Genomic DNA, 15155 nt, shown 5'->3' on the forward strand with positions numbered 1-15155 from the left:
CCCCCCCCCCACCCCCCCTCAAAAATTCGCCCCCCCCCCCCCCCCCCCCCCCCCCCCCCCCTTCAAAATTCGGCCCCTCTCTACACACACCAACCCCCCCCCCCCCCCCCCCCCCCCCCCGCCCTTCAAAAATTCGGCCCCCCCCCTCCCCCCCCCCCCCCCTTCAAAATTCGGCCCCTCTCTACACACACCAACCCCCCCCCCTCCCCCCCCCCCCCCTTCAAAAATTCGGCCCCCCCCCTCCCCCCCCCCCCCCCAAAAATTCGCCCCCCCCCCCCCCCCCCCCCCACCCCCCTCAAAATTTCGGCCCCCCCCCCACCTTCAAAATTCGGCGCCCCCCCCCCCCCCCCCCTCCAAAATTCGGCCCCCCCTCCCCCCCTCAACACGCCATGTCGCGAGGCGCCCTCCCCCCCCCCCCCCCCCCCAAGGAAAATTTCGGGCTTTGTAGGTATGCCTTGCCGTTGGAGCCGAAAACACTATAAGGGAGCATCCTCTTGCTTCCTTACAAAACGGTGTTGAGACGATAATAGGCTGCGTGGTGCGCCATCTTCGAATTACCCGTTCCTTTGTAAATCCTTCTCAATCTAATACATCCTCTCACTTTCATTCTCAAAACTCTCTCACTCTCTTTTCTTGCAATCGTGTTATGTCGTGATGTGCCGTGTCGTGCCGTGCCGTGCCGTGTCGTGACGCGCTGTGACGCGTCGTGTCGTGCTGTGACGTGTTGTGACGTGACGTGTTATGTTGTGCCAAAACCAACTTGGGGATATTTACCTTACGCACTCCTAGTGTGTAACACTTGGTATCAGAGCCTCTCCTCACGCGAAGGCAAGTCCTTCAACGGGCGTGGGAGTGATCATAGTGAAAGCTATTTGTGTCATCAAAAATGGGTGGACGCAACAAAAGCAAAAGTGCGGCTAGAGAGGAACGAGATGAAATCTCGGTAGCTCTTGGAATTGGGGCCAGTAAACCTCAAATGGAGGTCGGGGATGAGTACCCGACGGATCATGAGGATGATTTGGATGCAGCAGTGAAGGAAAGGGTGGCGCTTCGTAGGGAGCCCAACTCTATTGAGGCCATGCGGGGTATGATGCAAGATCTTTTGGCTACAATGTTACCCAAAGCTATGGGAAAAATTCAGGCTGAAACAGATAATGAAGTGGAACCACATAGAAGACGCAGAAAGAAAGACAGAAGGGATCGGGATGATTCGTCTTCAGACGAAATGGGAAAATTTAAACCACAACCTCCGAACAAGTACAGAGGAGAAAGAGACTCTGTCAGCTTAAATAGATGGATCCGTGAGGTGGATGGGTACCTCAAATTGATGAAAATTTCAAGCCGCCGCAAAGGTCTCGCAGCAGCTCAACTACTGGATGGAGAAGCGGCTAAGTGGCTCATGTTTGAAGAAGAACAGCACGGAGGCAAGCTTTCTTGGGAAGATCTACAGAAAGCAATGATCGACTATTTTGTTCCCAAGAATGAACCCTTCAAAGTCAGAGATGAATGGCGGTTTCTCAGGCAATACAATGGAAAAATGAGGGAATACATTCAAAAATACCGATCTCTTATGCTTCAGCTACACGACATGGACCCGACGACAAAACTACATGGTTTTTTATATGGTCTGCAAAGATGGGCTCGTCAAGAAATAGAAAAACAGGAGCCGGCTACCGTTGCCGATGCCATGAATATGGCTGAAAGGCTATGGGATTTTGAAGGTAGGCAAGTTGGGTCCATGCGCAATCAGTCTTCAGGTGGTACATCATGGGCTCCCAGAACAACACAAGGGTTCAATCAACCTAATGCTAGTACAGAAACGGCGTGGTCAAGTCAACAACCCCTTCGAATTGAATATACTGAAGGCACACGGACCGATTCCAGCCCTGCCAGTACGTCTACATCTTTTAGATCTACAGGTGGAGCTTTCGGTCGAAGCAATTTCTCATCACGGGGGGGTTATTCTAGTGGATATAGAGGAAGAGGGGGCCCCCTAGCATGTAATTTATGTGGAGGGCCTCACTTCGCTCGAGATTGTCCCAAAGGGGCAACGGCATCAACAAGTGGCTCTAGAGCAGCATATGTCCAACCTAATACCCCGTTGCCCCCATCCACAGTTCACATTACAGAAATTGAAGAAGACACTAAGAATTGGGATCAAAAACCGAGAGTGGGTGCTGTTGAGGCTAATACCTCTCCTACCATGCCTGTTTGTATTCCTCGCATCAACAATATCTATGTTCAGGCAGCAGTGGAAGATATTTCCCAAAATTTAATGGTGGACACAGGTGCCACACACAATTTTCTTTCACCGCAGGTAGCAGCACGCCTTGGCGTCAGGCTCTCGAAGGCAGCAGGCCTTGAAGTGTCATTCGTGCAGGGTAAATACAAAGCTTGTGAAATGGTAAAGGATGTTCGAGTGCAAATAGGGCAGTGGCGCGCAAAGTTAAACTTCATTGTTGTTCCCATGGATGGGTTTGAGGGCATTTTAGGAATGGATTGGGTAGATCAGCACGTCGTGCAAATTTTAGGAATGCAAAGGAATAAGATTTATCTTCAAACCCCAGCCACTGTGGTGTGGGTTCCATATTTTCGTACAAGGTTGCAGGAGCTTGCGACCTCAGCATCGCCAATTCCGGTGACTACTCATCTCGACAATAAGCCGGTGAGTCCCTCAACTTCTACTCTTCATACTAGTCACACACAGAAATGGAGTCCCAAAGAGTCAGCTTCAAGGCATACACCAGCAAAGCAACCTTCAGTAACAAGTTGTCACGCAGCAGTGCACCACCCTCATAAGTCTTTTTCGCTCCAACGGCAAGATACACCTACAGAGCCCGAAGTTCCTCAACAACATCAGGAATCGACGTCTTTACCCCAACCCAGTCCCACTCCAAGCTTCACAGGGCAGACAGAGGATCACCATCACGAACCACAGGATCAGAATCAAGTCTCACCGATGTCAGAAATTACAGCTAAGCAGCTTGAAAAAGAATTGAAACATGGGGGACACTTACGTCTTTGCATTACACGCCTAATTGAGGAAGAGCCAGTCATTCAGCAGATTATCTGGACCATAGGGAATGACAAGGTGCAACAGCTCCTCAATCAGTTTCAAGATGTCATGCCTGATCATTTGCCTGATGGGCTGCCTCCTCGCAGAAGTGTCGATCATAAGATTAATCTTTTGCCAGGGGCTCAACCCCCAGCTGGGCCGATTTACAGGATGACAGGCACGGAATTGGTGGAGCTCAAGAAGCAGATTGGTCAAATGGAAGCCTCTGGGCACATGCGGCCAAGTAGATCCCCCTATGGAGCTCCGGTACTATTTGTTAAGAAAAAGGATGGCTCGCTCAGACTATGTACCGATTACCGCGCCCTCAACAAATTCACGGTCAGAAATAGATATCCCGTGCCTGTCGTTGATGATTTATTGGATCGGCTTCAAGGTGCTAAGTTCTTCACGCGTCTCGACTTGAGGTCGGGATACCATCAGATTCGCATAGCAGAAGGCGACGAAGAAAAGACAGCTTTCCGAAGCCGTTATGGCAGTTATGAATGGCTGGTGATGCCGGAGGGACTCACCAATGCTCCAGCAACCTTTTGTGAACTAATGGATAAAGTTTTTATTGATTTCCTAGATGACTTTGTAATCATCTACATTGATGATGTTTTAATTTACAGCAAAACTCTGGAGGAGCATTTGGAGCACTTGCACAAAATCTTCTCGCGGCTCCGTCAACATCAACTCTATGTTAAGCCGGAGAAGTGCCAGTTTGCAGTTGAGCAGATAGATTTTCTGGGCTTTCTGATTAAGCCGGATGGTATTGCAATTGATCCTAACAAGGTGCAGGCGGTTACAAACTGGCAACCCCCTACTAAGCTTCCGCAACTCAGAGAATTTTTGGGGTTTACAGTGTTCTGTCGCCGGTTTATTCAAGACTACAGCAAGATTACAGCACCATTAACAGATTTGACATCCCCCACAACTACTTTTCAGTGGACAGATAAGCAACAACAGGCTTTTGACCAACTCAAGCAGATGATGATACAAGCACCAGTACTCAAGATGGCAGATTTTGCCCGCACATTCGAAGTCCATACTGATGCCTCAGCATACGCCATTGGGGGTGTCCTTATGCAGGATGGACACCCAGTTTGTTATGAATCTAAGAAATTGGATGCTACAGAAAGGAGGTGGGCAACACATGAACAAGAGATGTTCGCAGTGGTATATTGCTTAAGGAAGTGGAGACACTATGTTCAAGACAAACCCACCAAGGTCTATACAGACAATATCTCTCTCAAATATTTCCAAACCCAACCCAAGCTTTCTCCCAAACAAGCCAGGTGGCAGGATTTCCTAGCAGAGTTTGATATAGAAATTTTACACAAGCCTGGATCTTCTAACAAAATGCCAGATGCTCTCAGTCGAAGAGTTGAGTTACAAGCTATCACAGTTGCTGAAAGTAGATTTGCTGATCAAGTTAGAGAGCACATGCAGGGAAATGAAGAAGCAGAGCAGCTAATCAGAGACATAGAATTGGGTAACACACCATGGGGCATGTATGAATTCAAAGATGGACTTATTCATTATCAGTCAGCATTATATGTTCCGAAGGTGGCAGCTCTCCGCAACCAAATACTCTGGGAGTGTCACGATAGTCCTATTGGGGGCCATTCCGGTCAGATCCGAACCTTCGATCGGCTTAAACGATTTTTCTACTGGCCGAAGATGCGGGAGGATGTTACACAATATGTTCACACCTGTCCTACCTGTCAAATGGTCAAAGCACAGCGCATGAAGCCACCAGGAGAGCTGCAAGAGATGCCCGTACCGTCCCGTCCTTGGGATGTGGTCAGTATGGACTTCATTACAGAGCTTCCAAAGTCTCATGGTTGTACAGCGATTTTTGTGGTAGTTGATTATTTTTCAAAACAAGCTCACTTCATTCCAACAGAACCGCCCATTACAGCTACCAAGGTGGCCAAACTGTTCTTTTCAAGAGTTTTCAAATATCATGGTCTACCTTTGGCCATCATCTCAGATCGGGATCCCCGATTTCTAAGCAACATGTGGAGGGAATTATTCAAGGTATTGGATACTCAACTCCGGTTTTCTTCAGCATACCATCCGCAAACCGATGGGCAGACAGAAAGACTCAATCAGGGTATTCAGGATTACATTCGAAGTTATGTTCGAGCAGATCAGAAGGATTGGGCGCAATTTCTGGATATCCTTGAATTTCATTACAACGCCACTCTCCATAGTTCTACTGGGTTTACTCCTTTTGAGATGGCAACTGGTAAAGAAGTCATAACTCCCATGGCCTTAGCAGCAGGTAAGCAATTTGTCACAGATCCAGATGCTGAAGAGTTTCTGCTCAATTGGAAACAGCGCATGCAAGTCGCTCAAGACACCCTCCGTCAAAACAAGATTCTAGTAGCCAAGAGATACAACATCAATCGCCGCAGACATGTACAATTTTTCCCGGGTGATTTGGTGTTAGTCAGTTCCAAAAATATAGATCTGCCCAAAAACCTAACTCCGAAGTTCAACAACAGATTTTATGGCCCCTACAAGGTGGTAACCAGCATTAATGATGTCACCTACAAACTCCAGTTGCCACCCAACGTTTTAATTCATGATGCCTTTCATGTACAACTACTTCGGAGGTTCCATGCCGACACTAGATTCGGGCGCCAACGTCCTTTGCCAGATCAGCTTAAACAACTACCCTTTGAACCTGAAATCATTCTGGCAACTCGCTTCACCGGCAAACATCCCGAATTCCAGATCAAATGGAAGAATCGCCCAATCAAAGAGGCTGCATGGGTGATTGAACCTTTAGTCATCGAACACGCCCGTGATTTACTGCTGCAGTTCTACAACGAAAGAGAAAATCCAGATCTCTATCATCCACTTTTACCTCATGAGTGATTTTCTGTCTCACGATTTGTACAGTGAGGAGTGGACAGAATCAATCTACTTCATCTTTTTGGCAAAGTCCTTTGTTCCACAAGTGTAATTGAGTCAGTGGGCAAGGCATAAGACTTCTACTTCTCTAACTATCCGTCTTATCTCACACTTGTAAAAATTCCGTGGATAAGACGTGGCTTGTACATACTTCCCTTGTAAATAGCGGGCTAAGACACTGATCTGCTCTCTAGGAGTGGATTAAGACCCCCGATTTCTTTTCAGTCAAATATCTAGTCCCTCTCTCGCCCAATGAGGACATTGAGCTTTCTCGTGGGGGGGGAGTGTATAAGGGAGCATCCTCTTGCTTCCTTACAAAACGGTGTTGAGACGATAATAGGCTGCGTGGTGCGCCATCTTCGAATTACCCGTTCCTTTGTAAATCCTTCTCAATCTAATACATCCTCTCACTTTCATTCTCAAAACTCTCTCACTCTCTTTTCTTGCAATCGTGTTATGTCGTGATGTGCCGTGTCGTGCCGTGCCGTGCCGTGTCGTGACGCGCTGTGACGCGTCGTGTCGTGCTGTGACGTGTTGTGACGTGACGTGTTATGTTGTGCCAAAACCAACTTGGGGATATTTACCTTACGCACTCCTAGTGTGTAACAACACTATAGGGGAGGTACCCTACTCGAGGCTTGGCTCTCCTTGGGCGCGTCGCGGCATGGGGCCGTAGTGCGTGTCGCTTGGGTATGGTTAAGTGGCTCGGGGCTTCCCCCAGGCATAGGTGAGTGGGGATGGTGAGTGCAAACAGTGAGAGTGAGGGGGAAAGGGTAGTCTTTTTATGGGGCGAGAGGTGAGTGGGGGTGTTGTGCTACCTCAAAGGGTTTCGGAGGTGCGTCCTTGCGTGAGCACCAAAAACTTTCAAGTGCCATGAGGAATTCCCTGCCCGATGGGGGGAGATAACAAGGTGGACAGTTGAGTCGTGTCGGCGCTGGGCCGTGTCGCGGTGCCGCGTCGTGTTACCTTCCGTGGCGTGTTACCTTCCGTGTCGCCCTCCGTGGCGTGTTTGGCTATGCCGTGTCGTGGTGCCATGTTGAGTGGGAAAACCGTGTTGTGATGCGATATGTCATGTTATGGTGCCGTGTTGAGTCCCAAGGGACGCGATATGCCGAGTTGAGGTGTGTTTTGGAGCCAAGGCATGTTTTGGGGAGTTTTGGAGTTCTGTTACACTTGGTATCAGAGCGGGACCCCGTGACGCATCGGAGACGTCTGGAGGCGGGGAGGGGCAAAAATACACAAAAATAGGCAAAAATTCAAAATTTTTCAGAAAAATTCCGAAAAAATCATAAAAAATTCAAAAAAATTCAAAAATTCATAAAAAATTCAAAAAATGGGAAAACACAAGAAAAGTGGGAAAAGAGTGAAAAGTGATCAAAACGAGATGAAAAAAGCACGAATCGAAGCCGAAAAGGTCAGAATTGAGAATCTGTATGATTCGAAACACAAGGTTTTGGCAAGATGGTATGATTGTGAGGATGAACGCAGGATCTTGTGGGAAACGAAGGTGAATTGGCTAAAGTGTGGATATGGATTTTCGAAGCGGGAGGAGCAGGATTTGGAGAGGAGATTGAATGGAGTAAAGACTAAACAAGTTGGGCTAAAAGAAGAGTTACAGGTGCTGAATGACAAATTAAAGGAGTGGTATGAAGAGCACAGAAAATGTTTGAATCTTGATTTATTACATATAGAAAGACAATTGAGGTTGGAAATTAGCGAAGAATATGGAGAGATCGTAGCACAAGGGGGTATGCCGGATGAGAAAGAAAAAAGTATGAAACCCCAGGCAAATCAGAAGAACCCAAGCACAAAAAGGCAGGAAAAAGAAACGGAAAGTGAGTCTGATAGTGAGAGTAGTGAAAGTGAAGTAGAGAAAGAAGGGGACATGTGCGCTGCAGTGGAGGCCCAATTGACAGTGGGGGAAAGGTTGATATCAGAGGGAAAATTGAGTCATGCCGAACGTATAAACTTACTACAGGTGATGAACTTATTGAAAAAAGGGTTGGCAGAGCAGAAAGGGAAATGTGGAGCAAAGACCAAGCCACCAGATGTGTTAAGTGAATCAGATGATGAATCAACAACAGATGAACCAACTGCTTGGACGGATGAGACTTACTTAGATGAGCAGATAGATTGGGAGGCCGAAAGAAGGATACGGCAACAAATGATGCAAGAGGCACACCAAATGGAGAGGGCTCAAAGGGAAAATGATTTTACTCAATTTGAAGATGCACCAGAAGAGGATGGGACGTGCGAGGCGAGGCAATGGAGAGAAGAGGAGTGGGGGGCAAATGAGCCTTACCACGAATATTATGACCAGCCTGAAGAAGCCTACTTTGGAGATCAAGAAGAAGAGTTAGAAGAGGACAGGTGGGCCAGAGGGGATCAAGAATGGAACCCGGATTATTATGCACAATCACAAAGGTTCGAGCACGAAGAACAATACAGCGAGTGGGGGCAAGGAGAAAGAGAGGAGGCCTACGGGCCATATTCTTGTGTTAACGACTGCGAAATGCGACAAGCAGAGCAATGGTGGGCTGATAGGCCATATGATGAGGAGCAACCTGAAGAACTCGTAACGGAGTCAGAGAGTATAAATAAAGTTGTGATCAGAGAGTATCCACGGGAACAAAGAGAGACCTGCGGGCCAGGTATTATGTTTGATGAAGTTCTCATCGAAGATTGCGCGGAAGAGCAGATGGTTGATGAATCAAATCTTCTACCAGATGGAGTGATCCTAGAGGAGTGCAGAACGGGGAATGGGGACAAGAGAGACAGCGATCAACTTGAAGTTTTCGATGAATGTGTAAGGTATGACTATGATAATGGTAAGATTGAGGAAGTGGGTGTTTGTAGCGCTGAAGACTCCTGCACCTGGAGGGAGTATAAAGAAATCAGGACAGACAATTCAGAGACTCCTGAACCTAGGGGGAGTATAAACAATCCAGGACAGGAGGGGCTGGGAGCTCGGGAGTTAGAAGAAGTGGAGGCAGGGGAAGAACTCGTGAGCCGCGAGTCTAAACAAACGGCCGCATGCGAAATAGAGACTAAAGAAGAACTCGTGAGCCGCGAGGATAAAGAAACGGCCGTGCGTGGAGAAGGAAACGGAGAAGGCATGGTACTCGTGAGCCGCGAGGATAAAGAAACGGCCGGATGCGGAGAAGGAAATGGAGGAGGCATGGTACTCGTGAGCCGCGAGGATAAAGAAACGGCCGTGCGTGGAGAAGGAAATGGAGAAGGCATAGTACTCGTGAGCCGCGAGGATAAAGAAACGGCCGTGGGTGGAGAGGAGAGCGAAGAAAAAGGCAGAATACTCGTGAGCCGCGAGGATAAACAAACGGCCGTGTGCAGGGAAGAGGATGAGGGGGAAGGCATAATACTCGTGAGCCGCGAGGATAAAGAAACGGCCGTGTGCGGAGATGAGAGCGATGAAGAAGGCAGAATACTCGTGAGCCGCGAGGATAAAGAAACGGCCGTGTGTGAAATGGAGGGGAAGGGAGAACTCGTGAGCCGCGAGTCTAAACGAACGGCCGTGTGTGGAGAAACAGAGTTGAGGGAAGAACTCGTGAGCCGCGAGTCTAAAGAAACGGCCGAAGGCAGAGTGGAAGAGGTAGATCAAACTCGTGGAGCCGCGAGTCTAAACGAACGTGCCGGATGGGTTGAGGATCAAGTGGAGGCTAGGGAGACGGGAGATGCTGAAGAACTCGTGAGCCGCGAGTATAAACAAATGGCCGTGTATTGTGACAAGTGGGTGGATGAGATGGACAGTGAAACCAGAGGAGCAGGTGACGATGGGAAGGGCTGTGAGGAAAAAAGGGAAAAGACAGAGACGTGTGCGAAAGAGCAAGATGAATACGATGTGGTGAAAAGGCCCAGGGCGAAGGGGGTGGTGATGACAGAGGAAACCGAAAGACCACAAAAGATTGAGGCAGCGGGAGAGGGGAATCATATACATGCTAATCAAGAACTACAAACACTTTCACACAAAACTTTGAAGCAAAAAGATGGGACTACATCGGCTGAATCAGAGGGAGACAAGCCCTCATACAGCAAGGAAGATAGGGGTGCTGGGGCGCCCCTCGCAGGGACAGATAGTGACGAATGGACGCTCTTGAGGGGGACTCAAGTCGTTGAGGTGCATGAGGCTGGGGACCCTGCGCTTCGGATGAGAGTGTCTTTCAGGAAACCCACTCTGATCTTGAAGTCCACAAACACATTCAAGCCCATTCCGGTCTCGGGACCAAGGGGGTGCAACCTGTTGGGTAACATCGTGGTGGTTGGTTGGCTTCACGATCAAGCCGAGCAGGTTGCGCGGAGGCTTCACCCTCCAGGTTTGCAAGGACAGATCCGGCTCAGTGAGGAGCCCAACACAACTGCAGAAATCAGGTGTGAAGGCTTGGTTTCAACCTGGGTCACTAAGGTTAGTCCCGGCATCAAGAGGCCATTACTCACAGCCAAAGAAATGGATTTGGCTATCAGGGCAAGGCGACATGCGAAAATATCGCATATCAACTTGTACAAGCTTTTCTGGTCCCACTTGCAAAATCAGGCCGTACAGGGCCATGTCGAGGTGGACACAGCGAGGGAGCTGGCCCTCGCGCTTCAAGCTAGGCGGTTTGATGGGTCTCATCAAGTCTCTCTAGCTTGTACGCAGGTGATTCAACTCAATCTGGTCAATCAGGGCCTTTTAATGCAAGCAGGCGCAGTTTCGCTACCTATTAGCAATGGCCACGGCATGCATGTGCGCATCACCGAGGTGAATCAGGTCAGAGAGGGCCGACACACAGGTTTTCAGCACCAACGGGCAATCAAGTCGGATCTAGCTAAACAAGGCTTGCTACCTCTCCACGCTACTGGTATGCAGAGTTATGCAAAAAGGAGAAGGGTAAAACATGCGGGAGCAATTGATCGCACTAGGAGGGCGCGCCGACACTCGACCCCAAAGATTAAAGGTTCGTGCTATACAAAGGCATTCCCAAAGATCCGTGCTAGATGGGGCACTCGAAAGAGAAAGCGAAAAGCAAGGGGTGGCGCTGCGCAGTGGGATCACTTACTTCGAGCTAAACGCTATGCAACTGTAGTGAAGAGTTATCCTGCTACGAATCACATAGAATCGCGCAGTCCAACGAGAATCAAGGCGAGGAGTAAAGGACTTCTTCATGCAAGCGCGATGGACAGAACAAGGAGGGCAAAGAGGTACGTGGCCTTCAAGCACATCACCACGACGTCCTCAAGTGGAGCAACAACGAAAGATCCAAGCACAGGGAGCACAACAAACAAAGGAGCTTACGACGCCGACACAACATCTTAGCATTGGGGGAAGATCTAACAAAGTGAAGGCGTCACAAGACAACCTTGTAAGTATATTTGAGCGCATAACTATGTAGGGGCATTCATATAGTTACCTTCACTTTTTTGAAGTTAGGTATGAGTGTTGGGTTTACTCTTGTAAATAACAAATTGTTAATACCTACTCAACTCGAAGTGGGCTTCGAGTTTTTTGTAGGGGGGGTGTGTATAGGGGAGGTACCCTACTCGAGGCTTGGCTCTCCTTGGGCGCGTCGCGGCATGGGGCCGTAGTGCGTGTCGCTTGGGTATGGTTAAGTGGCTCGGGGCTTCCCCCAGGCATAGGTGAGTGGGGATGGTGAGTGCAAACAGTGAGAGTGAGGGGGAAAGGGTAGTCTTTTTATGGGGCGAGAGGTGAGTGGGGGTGTTGTGCTACCTCAAAGGGTTTCGGAGGTGCGTCCTTGCGTGAGCACCAAAAACTTTCAAGTGCCATGAGGAATTCCCTGCCCGATGGGGGGAGATAACAAGGTGGACAGTTGAGTCGTGTCGGCGCTGGGCCGTGTCGCGGTGCCGCGTCGTGTTACCTTCCGTGGCGTGTTACCTTCCGTGTCGCCCTCCGTGGCGTGTTTGGCTATGCCGTGTCGTGGTGCCATGTTGAGTGGGAAAACCGTGTTGTGATGCGATATGTCATGTTATGGTGCCGTGTTGAGTCCCAAGGGACGCGATATGCCGAGTTGAGGTGTGTTTTGGAGCCAAGGCATGTTTTGGGGAGTTTTGGAGTTCTGTTACAACACTATAGGGGAGGTACCCTACTCGAGGCTTGGCTCTCCTTGGGCGCGTCGCGGCATGGGGCCGTAGTGCGTGTCGCTTGGGTATGGTTAAGTGGCTCGGGGCTTCCCCCAGGCATAGGTGAGTGGGGATGGTGAGTGCAAACAGTGAGAGTGAGGGGGAAGGGTAGTCTTTTTATGGGGCGAGAGGTGAGTGGGGTGTTGTGCTACCACAAAGGGTTTCGGAGGTGCGTCCTTGCGTGAGCACCAAAAACTTTCAAGTGCCTTGAGGAAAAAGCTCCTTGCCCGTTGGGGGGAGACATCATGGTGGACAGTGAAACCGTGTCGCGTTGCCGTGCCGTGTCGCGCTGAGGCGCCGTGTTGAGTTGAGAAACCGTGCCGTGTTATGTTGGGGACCCATGTCGCGTTATGGTGATATGTCGTGTTGGGGTGCCATGTTGAGGCCCAAGGGGCGTGATATGCCATGTTTTGATGAGTTATGGTGCTAAGGCATGTTGGGGTGGTTTTTGGAGTTTTGTTACACTTGGTATCAGAGCGGGACCCCGTGACGCATCGGAGACGTCTAGAGGCGGGGAGGAGTAAAAATAGGCAAAAATAGCCAAAAATTCAAAATTTTTCAGAAAAATTTCGAAAAAATCATAAAAAATTCAAAAAAAATCAAAAATTCACAAAAATTTCAAAAAATGGGAAAACACAAGAAAAGTGGGAAAAAAGTCAAAAATGACCAAAAAGAAGAAGAAAAAGAGCGTAACGAAGCCGAGAAGCTAAGGATCGAAAATTTGTATGCTTCAAAAAACAAGGTGTTGGCTCAATGGTTCGACTGCGAAGATGAACGGAGGATTTGGTGGGCTACAAAAGTGGATTGGGTGAAAAAAGGATACAATTTTTCTAAAGAAGAAGAAAGTGATTTGGAAAAGAGATTAGCGGAAGTGAAAGACAAACAGGGCGACATCAAGACTCTACTTCGAGCGGTGAATGGAAAAATCAATGAATGGGTCGAAGAACACAGAAGTAATACAAGAATTGATTTGTTACTCTTGGAGCGCGATTTAAGAATGGAGATCATTGAAGAGTATGGGGAGGGGGTAGCTGGAGACAAGATGCCAGATGAGAAAGAAAAAGCTGCGAAACCCCAAGCAATTCAAGCGAAGCCATGTGTTCAAAAGACAAACCTGAGTGGTAATGTGCCAAATGAAAAGTGCAAAGCTGCAAAACCTCAAGTAACTCAAGAAAAGGCGAGTGCTCAAAAGAAGAATTCTAGTAGCAAGAGTGAGGTGAGGGAGGACGACGGAAGTGATAGGGATGCAGAGGCTAGGAGTCAGTTGGCTAATGCTAAAAAGCTATTATCTAGTGGAACATTGAGTACACAAGAATGCAATGCGTTACAACAGGTGATGTATCTATTGAAGAAGAAGCTGGCGGAGCGCGAAGGTCAATATGAGAAAGATGCCAGGCTGCCAGAGGCCATGAGCGAATCGGAGGACGAAGATTCAGAGACCGGGAAACCGGACGCATATGAAGAGGAGCCATGGTTAGAGGAGAGAATAGATTGGGAGGCCGAATTGAAGATCCGTGAACAGATAATAGAAGAGACAAATCAAAGGGAAAGAGAAAGGGCCATGTTATACGAAGATTCAGGCCGGTTCGATGATGCAGTGATGGAAGAAGGGTGTGAAGGGGGTCACTGGGATGAAAGAGAAGAGTGGGTGGCAAGTGCGCCATACCATGATCATTGTGACGAACCTACAGAGAGTTACACGTATGAGGAGCCTTTTGAAGATCAATATACTAGATACGAAGACTACATGTGGAAAGAGAGCGAACAACGACTGGAAGGCTATGAGGAACAAGGGTTTGATCCAGACTATGAAGCCAATCATGCACACGGAAAGACAACCTGGGAAGAGGAAAGGGACTATCAAGATGATTATGACAAAGTGTCAGAACCAGGGTATGAAGCGGATGCAGACGAGTGGCAGAGTGAGAACGAGGAGGCCTACGGGCCGTATCATGAAGAGAATGACCGCCTGCTTTATTCAGAGCAGCCAATATGGGCAAATGAGTCCAGTTTTATGTTTGATGGAGTGCTGGTGGAGGAGTGCGCGGAAGAGAAGACGACCTGCGGGTCAGATCCATTACCAGAAGGGGTGGTTCTTGAGGAGTGCACATGGAAGGGCGAGGCAAAGGAAGCCGAGCCACAAGCAGATGATACTTCGGAACAAACAGCGGAGGGATTGGATGAGGAGATGGAAGATGGTTGCGGGGATGAAGGGGAAGACTCCTGTACCTGGAGGGAGGATAAAGAAGTCGGGACAGGTATCGAGACTCCTGGACCTAGGGGGAGTATAAATAATCCAGGACAGGATGGGCTGGGAGCCTGGGAGTTAGAGGGAATGGAGGCGAGGGAAGAACTCGTGAGCCGCGAGTCTAAAGAAACGGCCGTGTATGGAGAAATGGAGATGAGGGATGAACTCGTGAGCCGCGAGTATAAACGAATGGCCGAAAATGAGGAGCTTGTGGAAGAACTCGTGAGCCGCGAGTCTAAACGAACGGTCGAACAGGATGAGGGTGTGGAAGAACTCGTGAGCCGCGAGTCTAAACGAACGGCCAACCAGGATAAGCTCGTGAGCCGCGAGGATAAAGAAACGGCCGTGTGTGGAGGAAGGGTTGAAGGAGAAGGCAGGGAACTCGTGAGCCGCGAGTCTAAACGAATGGCCAAACAAGATAAGCTCGTGAGCCGCGAGGATAAACTAACGGCCGTATGCAGGAAAAGGGATGAGGAAGAAGGCAGGAGACTCGTGAGCCGCGAGGATAAAGAAATGGCCGTGTGTGGAGAGGAGAGCGAAGGAGAAGGCAGAATACTCGTGAGCCGCGAGGATAAACTAACGGCCGGCACAATACTCGTGAGCCGCGAGGATAAAGAAATGGCCGTGTGTGGAGAGAAGGGTGGAGGAGAAGGCATAATACTCGTGAGCCGCGAGGATAAACGAATGGCCGAGTGTATAGTGGAGAGTGGAGAAGGCACAATACTCGTGAGCCGCGAGGATAAAGAAATGGCCGGATGTGGAGTGGAGAATGGAGAAGGCAGGGAACTCGTGAGCCGC

The sequence above is a fragment of the Lygodium microphyllum genome, chromosome 16 (genome assembly GCF_053477565.2).
Source record: "Lygodium microphyllum isolate KBCC chromosome 16, Lygodium_microphyllum_v1.1.10, whole genome shotgun sequence".
Lineage (NCBI taxonomy): Eukaryota > Viridiplantae > Streptophyta > Polypodiopsida > Schizaeales > Lygodiaceae > Lygodium > Lygodium microphyllum.